General features: G+C 42.1%; 4 non-coding genes across 4 annotated transcripts; all 4 read right to left on the bottom strand.

Moving 5' to 3' along the window:
• Positions 1-1,086: 1,086 nt before the first annotated feature.
• Positions 1,087-1,270, bottom strand: LOC140276043 (U2 spliceosomal RNA). The gene has a single exon (XR_011908733.1). It is a non-coding gene; the product is annotated as a U2 spliceosomal RNA (small nuclear RNA).
• A 308-nt stretch (positions 1,271-1,578) lies between these two features.
• LOC140276338 (U5 spliceosomal RNA) lies at positions 1,579-1,692 on the bottom strand. Its single transcript, XR_011908940.1, has one exon. It is a non-coding gene; the product is annotated as a U5 spliceosomal RNA (small nuclear RNA).
• Positions 1,693-3,959: 2,267 nt separating this feature from the next.
• Positions 3,960-4,143, bottom strand: LOC140276041 (U2 spliceosomal RNA). Its single transcript, XR_011908732.1, has one exon. It is a non-coding gene; the product is annotated as a U2 spliceosomal RNA (small nuclear RNA).
• Positions 4,144-4,451: 308 nt separating this feature from the next.
• Positions 4,452-4,565, bottom strand: LOC140275733 (U5 spliceosomal RNA). The gene has a single exon (XR_011908452.1). It is a non-coding gene; the product is annotated as a U5 spliceosomal RNA (small nuclear RNA).
• Positions 4,566-17,049: the final 12,484 nt, after the last annotated feature.

The following is a 17,049-nucleotide window of genomic DNA, read 5'->3' as shown; positions in this document are numbered from 1 at the left end:
TGTTTCGCTGACTTGATTGTCACAAGAAACAAAGTGTGTTTGATAAGATCCGACCATTTTATTACGGGAGGATCAGTATGTATGGATTCTGATGTGACTGATAAACCCATTCGTATCTTAAGCACAATCTAATACGTGAGACAACGCCCTGGCACACGATAAAAAAAAAAAGAGAGAGCGGTTTTGTGTCCCCACAGTCCATAATGTAGAAAAGAAAGAAAAAAGCCTTTCTGATTTGGTGTGTGTGCTCATAGTGCAGAGTGTAGAGAAAAGAAAGCCGTTTTGGTGTCACGGGTGTTGTGACTTACACACACACATTTCTAAATTGTGAAAGGAAATTATTTTAGAGGAAGCACTAGAGTTTAGATCCCACATTTGTTGATAGGCATTCATTTATTTCTTCACTTCTGATAAAAATGATAAGACTGACCTAAAGAATTGGAGGCCCATCACACTTTTAAACTTTGACTGTAAACTTTTTAGCAAGGTTTTAACGACACGGATGTCCTCTGTTTTAGAGGAGGTAATTCACCCAGACCAGGCTTGTGCCATCTCAGAGAGACAACTCACCGACAGCCTCGTACTGATTCGAGACATCATTGATTACGCTAGAGACAGAAACACCCGGCTTGTCATCTTAAATTTAGACTTTGAAAAAGCTTTTGATCGGGTCTCGCATCAATATCTCTTTCAGGTGTTGCAGCCATCGAATAGGGCCCGATTGTTCCTACTTGGTGAGATTTGCTTGGTTGAGACGCTTGCTCCCCCCCCCTTGCTCCTCGGCTGACCAAGTAGGAACAATCGGGCCCTATTCGATGGCTGCCTTGTCTTTTACTCTGTGCAAAAGACAAGGCAGCCACAAACACCACGGGAACACCGTATTGAGGCTTTGTTCTGACCACTCATTCGGTGTCGCGTTTCTTTCAAGCAATTCTCCCGGTTAGCCCACACTCGGCTCGCTCCCAGAGCTGTGTTAAAGTCTACTTCGCATTCACTCTCTTTTCTCAGCAGATTAAAAGAAAGTTTCATCTTGGGCTCCCTGAAACTTCAATCCTGCACCGCTGTTTGCTTTTTCACAAGAGCAGAGAAGAGCGCACCGTTCCCAGCGGCACTGCAGTACCGGGTCGATGCTTGGAGTGAACGGAGCAAGCTTCTTTTTCAACTCCTATTCTTAAAAATCCATTTAATATGTAGTCCTCGTATAGAGGACATATTAAACTGATAAGAACAGATACTACACTTGATCTTAGCCAAAAGGCCGAGAAGCGATAACTGTCCACTGTTTCAGGTCCGAGGGCCCTTGCTGGCACAATGCGCACTTGTAGCAGTGTTCTTTTTATGGCCATAGGTGGCCAGAGTGTCACGTTGCCCCTCCGCCCACCCGCTGCACTGAGCACTCTTCAGCCCTTTTAAATGGTATAACTTTGCACTCCCGCATGCTCCAGCAAGCACCATTCAAGCAACAACTTTGCACTCCAGCTTCGAACATCGGCACAGTCGCAACAAGTAAGGCGACTCTACTCAGAGAAGTCACTCTGCAAAGTAGCAAGATTTCTTTTGCACAGACAGAAAGGGCTTCACCCGCAAAGGTAAAGCCTGCCAATAATAGAAACAACTCATTAGTGCTGCTCTCCACGGAAGTCTTTAGTAAAAGGCGAAAGACTTGTATGTTATGAAGAGAAACCAGAGTACGATTATCCGTCACTGCGGGAGCAGGGCATCAGGCTAGTTGCCATAGCCACCTTCCCCATGGTGAGCTTTGCTTGGTTGAGACGCTTGCTCCCCCCCTTGCTCCTCGGCTGACCAAGTAGGAACAATCGGGCCCTATTCGATGGCTGCCTTGTCTTTTACTCTGTGCAAAAGACAAGGCAGCAACAAAAACACCACGAGAATCCCGTATTGAGGCTTTGTTCTGACCGCTCATTCGGTGTCGCGTTTCTTTCAAGCAATTCTCCCGGTTAGCCCGCACTCGGCTCGCTCCCAGAGCCGTGTTAAAGTCTACTTCGCATTCACTCTCTTTTCTCAGCAGACTCTTGGGATTTTATCAATAAAATGAATAAATTCACTCAAACTATGTTAAAACTGCTTTGTCCTTCATATTTACCATGTCTTGAAAGATTTAAACAAAAAAACCAACGTTGTACTTTGCAGTAAAAGAAATAGCAAATCTAAAGTTTCAGGAATCCGAGAATAAGCTTACTTTCATGAGTTCTTCACGATTTCGGATTTTGCTATAAAATGAATTCCTTCACTCAAACTAAATTAAAACTGCTAAACCGCTAATCTGTTACATGTAAGGCAGATGTCAAATTCACCGAAATAGGATCTAAGGGTATTCGGCCAATCGAGCTGTAGCAGCTTTGGTAAAAGAGTATAAGTTGAAGAGTTTGTGAATAAAGGTGTGCGCACACATAGTGAGCTGTAGGAAAATAGGCAGGGAGCAATGCCGGCTGGGGTATATGTTCTTGTATGTTGTCTGACTGTTTGATTTGAATGTGTTGTGTAAGTGTCCTGTTGAATGTTACATGTTTGGGCTTTGACACGCTTCACTGTGGTTGTTAACTGTGTGGTGTGTCCTGAAATGTTATATGTTTGGGCTGTGTGACATGCTTAATGCTTGTCAGTAGCTACCCACTTATTCATATATAGCAACTGACAACATAAGAAGTCTGGACATACTTTGATAGTAGTTGTAGAAGTATCCTTATTAATAATAGATAAACTAATTCATAGTGATAGAACAGTAGATGAACAGGTGCCTGCACATGTCTCACGAAAATAAAATGGGTGTATGATTGCTGACAGCAGAGCAATACTGCCAAACCTATGAGTTCTTGTGGCAAACTTGATTCAGTGTCTTGACGTGTATACGCTGTTTCGCTGACTTGATTGTCACAAGAAACAAAGTGTGTTTGATAAGATCCGACCATTTTATTACGGGAGGATCAGTATGTATGGATTCTGATGTGACTGATAAACCCATTCGTATCGTAAGCATAATCTAATACGTGAGACAACGCCCTGGCACACAATCAAAAAAAAAAAGAGAGAGCGGTTTTGTGTCCCCACAGTCCATAATGTAGAAAAGAGAGAAAAAAGCCTTTCTGATTTGGTGTGTGTGCTCATAGTGCAGAGTGTAGAGAAAAGAAAGCCGTTTTGGTGTCACGGGTGTTGTGACTTACACACACACATTTCTAAATTGTGAAAGGAAATTATTTTAGAGGAAGCACTAGAGTTTAGATCCCACATTTGTTGATAGGCATTCATTTATTTCTTCACTTCTGATAAAAATGATAAGACTGACCTAAAGAATTGGAGGCCCATCACACTTTTAAACTTTGACTGTAAACTTTTTAGCAAGGTTTTAACGACACGGATGTCCTCTGTTTTAGAGGAGGTAATTCACCCAGACCAGGCTTGTGCCATCTCAGAGAGACAACTCACCGACAGCCTCGTACTGATTCGAGACATCATTGATTACGCTAGAGACAGAAACACCCGGCTTGTCATCTTAAATTTAGACTTTGAAAAAGCTTTTGATCGGGTCTCGCATCAATATCTCTTTCAGGTGTTGCAGCCATCGAATAGGGCCCGATTGTTCCTACTTGGTGAGATTTGCTTGGTTGAGACGCTTGCTCCCCCCCCTTGCTCCTCGGCTGACCAAGTAGGAACAATCGGGCCCTATTCGATGGCTGCCTTGTCTTTTACTCTGTGCAAAAGACAAGGCAGCCACAAACACCACGGGAACACCGTATTGAGGCTTTGTTCTGACCACTCATTCGGTGTCGCGTTTCTTTCAAGCAATTCTCCCGGTTAGCCCACACTCGGCTCGCTCCCAGAGCTGTGTTAAAGTCTACTTCGCATTCACTCTCTTTTCTCAGCAGATTAAAAGAAAGTTTCATCTTGGGCTCCCTGAAACTTCCATCCTGCACCGCTGTTTGCTTTTTCACAAGAGCAGAGAAGAGCGCACCGTTCCCAGCGGCACTGCAGTACCGGGTCGATGCTTGGAGTGAACGGAGCAAGCTTCTTTTTCAACTCCTATTCTTAAAAATCCATTTAATATGTAGTCCTCGTATAGAGGACATATTAAACTGATAAGAACAGATACTACACTTGATCTTAGCCAAAAGGCCGAGAAGCGATAACTGTCCACTGTTTCAGGTCCGAGGGCCCTTGCTGGCACAATGCGCACTTGTAGCAGTGTTCTTTTTATGGCCATAGGTGGCCAGAGTGTCACGTTGCACCTCCGCCCACCCGCTTTACTGAGCACTCTTCAGCCCTTTTAAATGGTATAACTTTGCACTCCCGCATGCTCCAGCAAGCACCATTCAAGCAACAACTTTGCACTCCAGCTTCGAACATCGGCACAATCGCAACAAGTAAGGCGACTCTACTCAGAGAAGTCACTCTGCACAGTAACAAGATTTCTTTTGCACAGACAGAAAGGGCTTCACCCGCAAAGGTAAAGCCTGCCAAAAATAGAAACAACTCATTAGTGCTGCTCTCCACGAAAGTCTTTAGTAAAAGGCGAAAGACTTGTATGTTATGAAGAGAAACCAGAGTACGATTATCCGTCACTGCGGGAGCAGGGCATCAGGCTAGTTGCCATAGCCACCTTCCCAATGGTGAGCGTTGCTTGGTTGAAACGCTTGCCCCTGTGCAATCGACAAGGCAGCAACAAAAACACCACGGGAACACCGTATTGAGGCTTTGTTCTGACCGCTCATTCGGTGTCGCGTTTCTTTCAAGCAATTCTCCCGGTCAGCCCACACTCGGCTCGCTCCCAGAGCCGTGTTAAAGTCTACTTCGCATTCACTCTCTTTTCTCAGCAGACTCTTGGGATTTTATCTATAAAATGAATTCCTTCACTCAAACTATGTTAAAACTGCTTTGTCCTTCATATTTACCATATCTAGAAAGATTTAAACAAAAAAAAAAACAACGTTGTACTTTGCAGTAAAAGAAAGAGCAAATCTAAAGTTTCAGGAATCCGAGAATAAGCTTACTTTCACGAGTTCTTCACGATTTCGGATTTTGCTATAAAATGAATTCCTTCACTCAAACTAAATTAAAACTGCTAAACCGCTAATCTGTTACATGTAAGGCAGATGTCAAATTCACCGAAATAGGATCTAAGGGTATTCGGCCAATCGAGCTGTAGCAGCTTTGGTAAAAGAGTATAAGTTGAAGAGTTTGTGAATAAAGGTGTGCGCACACATAGTGAGCTGTAGGAAAATAGGCAGGGAGCAATGCCGGCTGGGGTATATGTTCTTGTATGTTGTCTGACTGTTTGATTTGAATGTGTTGTGTAAGTGTACTGTTGAATGTTACATGTTTGGGCTTTGACACTTCACTGTGGTTGTTAACTGTGTGGTGTGTCCTGAAATGTTATATGTTTGGGCTGTGTGACATGCTTAATGCTTGTCAGTAGCTACCCACTTATTCATATATAGCAACTGACAACATAAGAAGTCTGGACATACTTTGATAGTAGTTGTAGAAGTATCCTTATTAATAATAGATAAACTAATTCATAGTGATAGAACAGTAGATGAACAGGTGCCTGCACATGTCTCACGAAAATAAAATGGGTGTATGATTGCTGACGGCAGAGCAATACTGCCAAACTTATGAGTTCTTGTGGCAAACTTGATTCAGTGTCTTGACGTGTATACGCTGTTTCGCTGACTTGATTGTCACAAGAAACAAAGTGTGTTTGATAAGATCCGACCATTTTATTACGGGAGGATCAGTATGTATGGATTCTGATGTGACTGATAAACCCATTCGTATCGTAAGCATAATCTAATACGTGAGACAACGCCCTGGCACACAATCAAAAAAAAAAAGAGAGAGCGGTTTTGTGTCCCCACAGTCCATAATGTAGAAAAGAGAGAAAAAAGCCTTTCTGATTTGGTGTGTGTGCTCACAGTGCAGAGTGTAGAGAAAAGAGAGAAAAGAAAGCCGTTTTGGTGTCACGGGTGTTGTGACTTACACACACACATTTCTGAATTGAGAAAGGAAATTATTTTAGAGGAAGCACTAGAGTTTAGATCCCACATTTGTTGATAGGCATTCATTTATTTCTTCACTTCTGATGAAGTTTCAACAATAAACAACAAACTTTGTATTATGAGAAAGAACCAGACTCATTCTTCAGGAATCCGAAAATAAGCTCTATTTTACGAGTTATGCACGAATTCGGATTCTCCTATAAAACGAATTCCTTAACTCTAACCAAGTTAAGACTGCTTTGTCCTTCATATTTATTCATGTCTAATCAAGTTATTTATCAACGATAAACAACGTTGTACTTTGTACTTCTTCAGCAATAAGCATCTCTCGACATATGACGAAATACAGATTTTGCTATAAAATGAATTCCTTCTATTAGCCTGACTTAAAACTGTTTGTCCTCCTTATTTATCCACTTCAAATCAAGTTTCAACAATTAAAAAAATGTTGTAGTTTGAGAAAAAACAACTTAATCTTAAGCAATCAGTAGGGTAAGAAAGGGTAAGAAAAGGTGCAAATGCCAACCATACATCACTAAAAGGTGGAGCGGAAGTATTCGGCTGCAAGTAGGTGCGAATGCCTGACAATGTATGATCAAAAGAGGGAGCGGAGGTTTTCGACTGCAAGGTCTGAATGTCCAACCATAATTTGTAAAAACCGGGGAAGAAAAGGCTCGAAAGCCCGACTATACACCATCAAAAGCGGGAGCGGAGGTGTTCGGCTGCAAGTAGGTGTGAATGTTCGACCATAATTTGTAAAAAGCGGGTAAGAAAAGGTTCGAATGCCCGACTATATATTAACCAAAGCAGGAGGAGAGGTCTTCGGATAAGAGTGGGTGAGAATTTACAACCATAATCTATAAAATGCGGTGAAAAAAAAGGTGTGAATACCCCATCGAACACTAAAAGGTAGAGCGGAAGTGTTCGGCTGCAAGAAGGTGTGAATGTCTGACCATAGTTTTTAAAAAGCGGGTAAGAAAAGGTTTGAATGCCCGAACATACACCATCAAAGGAGGGAGCGGAGGTGTTCCGCTGTAAGAAGGTGTGAATGTCCGACCATAGTTGGCAAAAAGCAGGTAAGAAAAGGTTAAAATACCCGATTGTACACAATCAATAGCGGGAGCAGAGTTGTTCCGCTACTAAAAGGTGTGAAAGTCCGACCATGGTTTGTAAAAAGCGGGTAAGAAAAGGTGCGAATGCCCGACAATGTATGATCAAAAGAGGGAGCGGAGGTTTTCGGCTGAAACAAGGTCTGAATGTCCATCCATATTTTGTAAAAATCTGGGAAGAAAAGGCTCGAAAGCCCGACTATACACCATCAACAGCTGGAGCGTAGGTGTTCAGCTGCAAGAAGGTCTGAATGTCCATCAATAATTGCTAGAAAACATGGAAGAGAATTTTCGAATATCAAACCGCACATGATCATAAGCGGGAGAGGAGGTGTTCAAATGCAAGAAGGTGTGAATGTCCACCCATAATTACTGCAAAATGGGTAAGAAAAGGTACGAATGCCCAACCATACATGATCCTAACAGGGAGCGGAGGTGTTTGGCTGCGACAAGGTGTGTATGTCCACCCATAATTAATGAAAAGCGGGCAACAAGTAGGTTTGAATACCCATCATCAAAAGCAGGAGTGGATGTGTTCGGCTACAAGAAGGTTTGAATGTCTGACCATAGTTTGTAAAAAGCGGGTAAGAAAAGGTTTGAATGCCCGAACATACACCATCAAAGGAGGGAGCGGAGGTGTTCCGCTGTAAGAAGGTGTGAATGTCCAACCATAATTGGCAAAAAGCAGGTAAGAAAAGGTTAAAATACCCTATTGTACAGAATCAATAGCGGGAGCAGAGTTGTTCCGCTACTAAAAGGTGTGAAAGTCCGACCATGAATTGTAAAAAGCGGGTAAGAAAAGGTGCGAATGCCCGACAATGTATGATCAAAAGAGGGAGTGGAGGTTTTCGGCTGAAAGAAGGTCTGAATGTCCATCCATAATTTGTAAAAATCGGGGAAGAAAAGGCTCGAAAGCCCGACTATACACCATCAACAGCTAGAGCGGAGGTGTTCAGCTGCAAGAAGGTCTGAATGTCCATCAATAATTGCTAGAAAACATGGAAGAGAATTTTCGAATATCAAACCGCACATGATCATAAGCGGGAGAGGAGGTGTTAAAATGCAAAAAGGTGTGAATGTCCACCCATAATTACTGCAAAATGGGTAAGAAAAGGTACGAATGCCCAACCATACATCATCAAAAGCAGGAGTGGATGTGTTCGGCTACAAGAAGGTTTTAATGTCCGACCATAGTTTGTAAAAAGCGGGTAAGAAAAGGTTCGAATGCCCGAACATACACCATCAAAAGAGGAAGCGGAGGTGTTCCACTGTAAGAAGGTGTGAATGTCTGACCATAGTTGGTAAAAAGCGGGTAAGAAAAGGTGAAAATACCCGACTGTACACAATAAATAGCGGGAGCGGAGTTGTTCGGCTACTAAAAGGTGTGAAAGTCCGACCCTGGTTTGTAAAAAGCGGGTAAGAGAAGGTGCGAATGCCCGACAATGTATGATCAAAAGAGGGAGCGGAGGTTTTCGGCTGCAAGAAGGTCTGAATGTCCAACAATAATTTTGTAAAAACCGGGGAAGAAAAGGCTCGAAAGCCCGACTATACATCATCAAAAGCGGGAGCGGAGGTGTTCAGCTGCAAGAAGGTCTGAATGTCCATCAATAATTGCTAGAAAACATGAAAGAAAATTTTCGAATATCAAACCACACATCATCATAAGCGGGAGAGGAGGTGTTCAGCTGCAAGAAGGTGTGAATGTCCGACCATAGTTTGTAAAAAATGGGTAAGAAAAGGTGCGAATGCTCAACCATACATCATCAAAAGCAGGAGTGGATGTGTTCGGCTAAAAGAAGGTTTGAATGTCCGACCATAGTTCGTAAAATGCCGGTAAGAAAAGGTTCGAATTCCCGAACATACACCATCAAAAGAGGGAGCGGAGGTGTTCCGCTGTAAGACGGTGTGAATGTCCAACAATAGTTGGTAAAAAGCGGGTAAGAAAAGGTTAAAATACCCGACTGTACACAATCAATAGCGGGAGCGGAGTTGTTCGGCTACAAAAAGGTGTGAAAGTCCGACCATGGTTTGTAAAAAGCGGGTAAGAAAAGGTTCGAATGCCCGAATATATACCATCAAAAGCGGAAGCGGAGGTGTTCGGCTGAGAGAAGGTGTGAACGTCCGACCAAAGTTTGTAAAAAGCAGTGAAGAAAAGTTTCGAATATCCAACCAAACATAATCAAAAGCGGGAGCAGAGCTGTTCGACTGCAAGTAGGTGTGAATCTCCGACCATAATTGCTGAAAAATGTGTTAGAAAAGACAAGAATGCCGGACCATACATCATCAAAAGCGGGAAAAGTGGTGTTCGGCTGCAAGTAGGTGTGAATGTCCAGCCATAATTACTCACAAACCGGTAAGAAAAGGTAGTATTGCCAGACCATACATTATCAAAACAGGGAGCGGAGGTGGTTCAGCTGCAAGGTGTGAATGTCTGACTAAAGTTTATAAAAAGCGGGTAAGACAAGGTGCGAATGCCTGACAATGTATGATCAAATGAGGGAGCGGAGGTTTTCGGCTGCAAGGTCTGAATATACAACCATAATTTGTAAAAACCGGGGAAGAAAAGGCTCGAAAGCCCGACTATACACCATCAAAAGCGGGAGCGGAGGTGTTCGGCTGCAAGTAGGTGTGAATGTTCGACCATAATTTGTAAAAAGCGGGTAAGAAAAGGTTTGAATGCTCGACTATATATTAACAAAAGCAGGAGGAGAGGTCTTCGGATAAGAGTGGGTGAGAATTTCCAACCATAATCAATAAAATGCGGTGAAAAAAAAGGTGTGAATACCCCATAGAACACTAAAAGATGGAGCAGAAGTGTTCGGCTGCAAGAAGGTGTGACTGTTCGACTATATTTGGTGAAAAGCAGGTGAAGCAAGGTCTGAATGCCCAACCTTACATCATCAAAAACGAGATCAGAGGTGTTTGGCTGCAAGAAGGCCATAGTTTGCCAAAAGCGGGTAAGCTGCGAATGACCGACTAAATATCAACAAAAGTGGGGGCGGATGTCTTCGGATGCAAGTGGGTGTGAATATCCCACCATACAAGTATGGTGGAGAGGAAGCTGTGAATGGCCGACCATAGTAAAAAGCGGGTGAGAAAAGGTGCGAATGTCCAATCATACATGATCAAAACAGGGAGCGGAGGTGTTTGGCTGCGACAAGGTGTGTATGTCCACCCATAATTAATGAAAATCGGGCAACAAGTAGGTTTGAATACCCATCATCAAAAGCAGGAGTGGATGTGTTCGGCTACAAGAAGGTTTGAATGTCTGACCATAGTTTGTAAAAAGCGGGTAAGAAAAGGTTCGAGTGCCCGAACATACACCATCAAAAGAGGGAGCGCAGGTGTTCCGCTGTAAGACGGTGTGAATGTCCAACAATAGTTGGTAAAAAGCGGGTAAGAAAAGGTTAAAATACCCGACTGTACACAATCAATAGCGGGAGCAGAGTTGTTCGGCTACAAGAAGGTGTGAAAGTCCGACCATGGTTTGTAAAAAGCGGGTAAGAAAAGGTGCGAATGCCCGACAATGTATGATCAAAAGAGGGAGTGGAGGTTTTCGGCTGCAAGAAGGTCTGAATGTCCAACCATAATTTGTAAAAACCGGGGAAGAAAAGGCTCGAAAGCCCGACTATACACCATCAAAAGTGGGAGCGGAGGTGTTCAGCTTCAAGACGGTCTGAATGTCCATCAATAATTGCTAGAAAACATGAAAGAAAATTTTCAAATATCAAACTGCACATGATCATAAGCAGGAGAGGAGGATTTCAGCTGCAAGAAGGTCTACCCATAATTACTGAAAAATGGGTAAGAAAAGGTGCGAATGCCTAACCATACATCATCAAAAGAGGGAGCGGAGTTGTTCCGCTGTAAGACGGTGTGAATGTCCGACCATAGATGGTAAAAAGCGGGTAAGAAAAGGTTAAATTACCCGACTGTACACAATCAAAAGAGGGAGCGGAGTTGTTCAGCTAAGAGAAGGTGTGAAAGTCCGACCTTGGTTTGTAAAAAGTGGGTAAGAAAAGGTTCGTATGCCCGAATATACACCATCAAAAGCGGAAGCGGAGGTGTTCGGCTGCAAGATACTGTGAACGTCCGACCAAATTTTGTAAAAAGCAGTTAAGAAAAGGTTTGAATATCTAACCAAACATAAGAATGAGTCTTTTCCGCTGTAGAATGCCCGACTATAGACCATCAACTGCGGGAGCGGAGGTGTTCGGCTCTGAGTAGGTGTGAATATCCGACCATAATTGCTGAAGAATGTGTTGGAAAAGGTAAGAATGCTGGACCATACATCATCAAAAGCGGTAGAGGTGGTGTTCGGCTGCAAAAAGGTGTGACTGTTCGACTAAAGTTTGTAAAAAGTGGGTAAGACAAGGTGCGAATGCCTGACAATGTATGATCAAAAGCGGGAGCGGAGGTGTTCAGCTGCAAGAAGGTCTACATGTCCATTAATAATTGCTAGAAAACATGAAAGAAACTTTTCGAAAATCAAACCGCACATGATCATAAGTGGGATAGGAGGTGTTCAGCTGCAAGGTGTGAATGTCCACCCATAATTCCTGAAAAATGGGCAAAAAAAAGGTGTGAATGCCCAACCATACATCATCAAAAGCAGGAGTGGAAGTGTTTGGCTACAAGAAGGTGTGAACGTCCAACCAAAATATGTAAAAAGAAGTTAAGAAAAGGTTCGAATATCCAACCAAACATAATCAAAAGCGGGAGCAGAGCTGTTCGACTGAGAGTAGGTGTGAATGTCAGATCATAATTTGCAAAAAGCTGATGAGAAAGGGTGAGAATGCCCGACTATACATCATCAAATGCGGGAGCGGAGTTGTTCGGCTGTGAGTAGGTGTGAATCTCCGACCATAATTGCTGAAAAATGTGTTAGAAAAGGTAAAAATGCCGGTCCATACATCATCAAAAGCGAGAGAGGTTGTGTTCGGCTGCAAGTAGGTGTGAATGTCCAGCCATAATTACTCACAAACGGGTAAGAAAAGGTAGTATTGCCAGACCATATATGATCAAAACAGGGAGCGGAGGTGGTTCAGCTGCAAGAAGGTTTGAATGTCAAACTAAAGTTCAAATATATTAACAAAAGCGGGAGGAGAGGTCTTCGGATGAAAGTGGTTGAAAATTTCCAACCATAATGTATAAAATGCGGTGAAAAAAAAGGTGTGATAGAACACTAAAAGGTGGAGCGGAAGTGTTCGGCTGCAAGAAGGTGTGAATGTCCGACTATATTTGGTGAAAAGCAGGTGAAGCAAGGTCTGAATGCCCAACCTTACATCATCAAAAGCAAGATCAGAGTTGTTAGGCTGCAAGAAGGCCATAGTTTGCCAAAAGCGGGTAAGGTGCGAATGTCCGACTGAATATCAACAAAATTTGGGGCGGAGGTTTTCGGATGCAAGTGGGTGTGAATATCCCACCATACAAGTATGGTGGAGAGGAAGCTGTGAATAGCTGACCATAGTTTGGAAAAAGCGGGTAAGAAAAGGTTTGAATGCCCGAACATACACCATCAAAAGAGGGAGCGGAGGTGTTCCGCTGTACGAAGGTGTGAATGTCCGACCATACTTGGTAAAAAGCGGGTAAGAAAAGGTTAAAATACCCGACTGTACACAATCAATAGCGGGAGCGGATGTGTTCGGCTACAAGAAGGTGTGACAGTCCGACCATGTTTTGTAAAAAGCGGGTAAGAAAAGGTGCGAATGTCCGACAATGTATGATCAAAAGAGAGAGCGGAGGTTTTCGGATACACGAAGGTTTGAATGTCCTACCATAGTTTGTAAATAGCGGGTAAGAAAAGGTTCGAATGCCCGACTATACACCATAAAAAGCGGGAGCGGAGGTGTTCCGCTGTAAGACGGTGTGAATGTCCGACCATAGTTGGTAAAAAGCGGGTAAGAAAAGGTTAAAATACCCGACTGTACACAATCAATAGCGGGAGCGGAGTTGTTCGGCTACAAGAAGGTGTGAAAGTCCGACCATGGTTTGTAAAAAGCAGTTAAGAAAAGGTTCGAATATCCAACCAAACATAATCAAAAGCGGGAGCAGAGCTGTTCGACTGCAAGTAGGTGTGAATGTCCAGCCATAATTACTCACAAACGGGGGAAGAAAAGGTAGTATTGCCAGACCATACATGATCAAAACAGGGAGCAGAGGTTCAGCTGCAAGGTGTTAATGTCTGACTATAGTTTGTAAAAAGCGGGTAAGACAAGGTGCGAATGCCCAACAATGTATGATCAAAAGAGAGAGCGGAGGTGTTCGGCTGCAAGGTCTGAATGTCCAACCATAATTTGTAAAAACCGGGTAAGAAAAGGCTCGAAAGCCCGACTATACATCATCAAAAGCGGGAGCGGAGGTGTTCAGCTGCAAGAAGGTGTGAATGTTCGACTAAAGTTTGTAAAAAGCTGGTAAGACAAGGAGCGATGTCCCGACATTGTATGATCAAAAGCGGGAGCGGAGGTGTCCAGCTGTGAGTAGATGTGAATGTCCGACCATAATTGCTGAAAAATGTGTTAGAAAAGGTAAGAATACTGGACCATACATCATCAAAAGCGGGAGAGGTGGTGTTCGGCTGCAAGAAGGTGTGAAAGTCCGACAATGGTTTTTAAAAAGCGGGTAAAAAAAGGTTCAAATGCCCGAATATACATCATCAAAAGCGGAAGCGGAGGTGTTCGGATGCAAGAAGGTGTGAACGTCCGACCAAAGTTTGTAAAAAGCAGTGAAAAGCGAGAAAAAGCATTTCGTGAGTTCTGCATGATTTGGGATTTTGCTTATAAAATGCATTACTTCACTCAAACTATGTTAAAACTGATTTGTCCTTCATATTTACCATGTCTAGAAATATTTAAACAAAAAAACAACGTTGTACTTTGCAGTAAAAGAAAGAGCAAATCTAGTTTCAGGAATCCGAGTATAAGCCTGCTTTCATGAGTTCTGCACGATTTCGGATTTTGCTATAAAATGAATTGCTTTGCTCAAACCAAGTTAAAACTGCTTTGTCCTTCCATATTCATCAATGTCTAGATCGACTTCTACAAAGAAAAACATTGGACTTTGCAGTAGAAGAAGTTGAAATCCATCTACACATTGATAAATATGAAGGACAAAGCAGTTCCTACTTGCCCATAAGAAAATAAGCTTATTCTCGGATTCCTGATCTTTCAGTGTTGCTCTTTCTTCTACTGCAAAATACAATGTTGTTCTTTGTTGAAGTCGATCTAGACATTGATAAATATGAAGGAAAAAGCAGTTTTAACTTGGTTTGAGTGAATTAATTCATTTTATACATAAAATCCGAAATCGTGCAGAACTCATATAAATAAGCTTATTCTCGGATTCCTAAAACTTTTGATTAGCTCTTTCTTTTACTGCAAAGTACAACGTTGTTTTTTTTGTTTAAATCTATCGAGACATTGATAAATATGAAGGTAAAAGCCGTTTTAACATAGTTTGAGTGAAGGAATTGATTTTATAGATAAAATCCCAAATCATGCAGAACTCCTCAAAAGGGGCGTATGGCTTAATCACAAGTGTGGTTCTTTCTCATTCAGGGTAGTATGAGGAAGTTTATGCTTGAAATATATGTAGAAATGGGTACATATGAAGGACAAAGCAGTGTTAACTTAGTTTGAGTGAAGGAATTCATTTTATACATAAAATCCCATATCATGCAGAACGTATGAAAAGAAGCTTATTCTCGGATTCCTGATCCTTCAGTTTTGCTCTTTCTTCTACTGCAAAATACAATGTTGTTCTTTGTTGAAGTCGATCTAGACATTGATAAATATGAAGGAAAAAGCAGTTTTAACTTGGTTTGAGTGAATTAATTCATTTTATACATAAAATCCGAAATCGTGCAGAACTCATGAAAATAAGCTTATTCTCGGATTCCTAAAACTTTTGATTTGCTCTTTCTTTTATTGCAAAGTACAACGTTGTTTTTTTTTGTTTAAATCTATCGAGACATTGATATATATGAAGGTAAAAGCCGTTTTAACATAGTTTGAGTGAAGGAATTAATTTTATAGATAAAATCCCAAATCATGCAGAACTCCTCAAAAGGGAGGTATGGCTTAATCACAAGTGTGGCTCTTTCTCATTCAGGGTAATATGAGGAAGTTTATGCTTGAAATATATGTAGAAATGGGTACATATGAAGGACAAAGCAGTGTTAACTTAGTTTGAGTGAAGAAATTCATTTTATACATAAAATCCGAAATCGTGCAGAACTCATGAAAATAAGCTTATTCTCGGATTCCTAAAACTTTTGATGTGCACTTTCTTTTACTGCAAAGTACAACGTTGTTTTTTGTTGAAATCTATCTAGACATTGATTACATTAAAACCTACTTGCAGTCGAACACCTTCTCATCCACTTATGATCATGTGCGGTTGGGCTTTCGCACCTTTTCTTACCCGTTTTTCAGTAATTATGGGTGGACATTCAGACCTTCTTGCAGCCGAAAACCTCCGCTCCTCTTTTGATCATACATTGTCGGGCATTCACACCTTGTCTTACCCGCTTTTTACAAACTTTAGTCGGACATTCAAACCTTCTTGCAGCTGAACCACCTCCGCTCCCTGTTTTGATCATATATGGTCTGGCAATAGTACCTTTTCTTACCCGTTTGTGAGTAATATTTGGCTGGACAGTCACACCTACTTGCAGCCGAACACAACCTCTCTCGCTTTTGATGATGTATGGACCGGCATTCTTACCTTTTCTAACACATTTTTCAGCAATTATGGTCGGAGATTCACACCTACTCACAGCCGAACAACTCCGCTCCCGCATTTGATGGTGTATAGTCGGGCATTCTCACCCTTTCTCATCACCTTTTTGCAAATTATGATCTGACATTCACACCTACTTGCAGTCGAACAGCTCTGCTCCTGCTTTTGATTATGTTTGGTATGATATTCGAACCTTTTCTTAACTGCTTTTTACAAACTTTGGTTGGACGTTCACACCTTCTTGTAGCCGAACACATGCACTCCTGCTTTTGATGATGTATGGTTGGGCATTCGCACCTTTTTTTTACCCATTTTTCAGGTATTATGGGTGGACATTCACACCGTCTTGCAGCTGAACACCTCCTCTCCCACTTATGATCATGTGTGGTTTGATTTTCGAAAATTTTCTTTCATGTTTTCTAGCAATTATTGATGGACATTTAGACCTTCTTGCAGCTGAACACCACCTCTCCCGATTTTGATGATGTATGGACCGGCATTTTTACCTTTTCTAACACATTTTTCAGCAATTATGGTTGGAGATTCACACCTACTCACAGCCGAACAACTCCGCTACCGCATTTGATGGTGTATAGTCGGGCATTCTGACCCTTTCTCATCAGCTTTTTGCAAATTATGATCTGACATTCACACCTACTTGCAGTCGAACAGCTCTGCTCCCGCTTTTGATTATGTATGGTTAGATATTCGAACCTTTTCTTAACTGCTTTTTACAAACTTTGGTCGGACGTTCACAATATCTTGCAGCCGAACACCTCTGCTTCCGCTTTTGATGGTGTATATTCGGGCATATGAACTTTTTCTTACCCGCTTTTTACAAACCAAGGTCGGACTTTCACACCTTCTCTTAGCTGAACAACTCCGCTCCCTCTTTTGATTGTGTACAGTCGGGTAATTTAACCTTTTCTTACCCGCTTTTTACCATCTATGGTCGGACATTCACACCGTCTTACAGCGGAACACCTCCGCTCCCTATTTTGATGATGTATGGTTAGGCATTCGCACCTTTTCTTACCCATTTTTCAGTAATTATGGGTAGACATTCACACCTTCTTGCAGCTGAACACCTCCTCTCCCGCTTATGATCATGTGCAGTTTGATATTCGAAAATTTTCTTTCATGTTTTCTAGCAATTATTGATGGACATTCAGACCGTCTTGCAGCTG

Source organism: Leuresthes tenuis, unplaced genomic scaffold (genome assembly GCF_036924035.1).
Source record: "Leuresthes tenuis unplaced genomic scaffold, fLeuTen1.0.hap1 SCAF_18, whole genome shotgun sequence".
Taxonomy (NCBI): Eukaryota; Metazoa; Chordata; class Actinopteri; order Atheriniformes; family Atherinopsidae; genus Leuresthes; species Leuresthes tenuis.
This window is presented reverse-complemented; position numbering and strand designations above follow the sequence as displayed.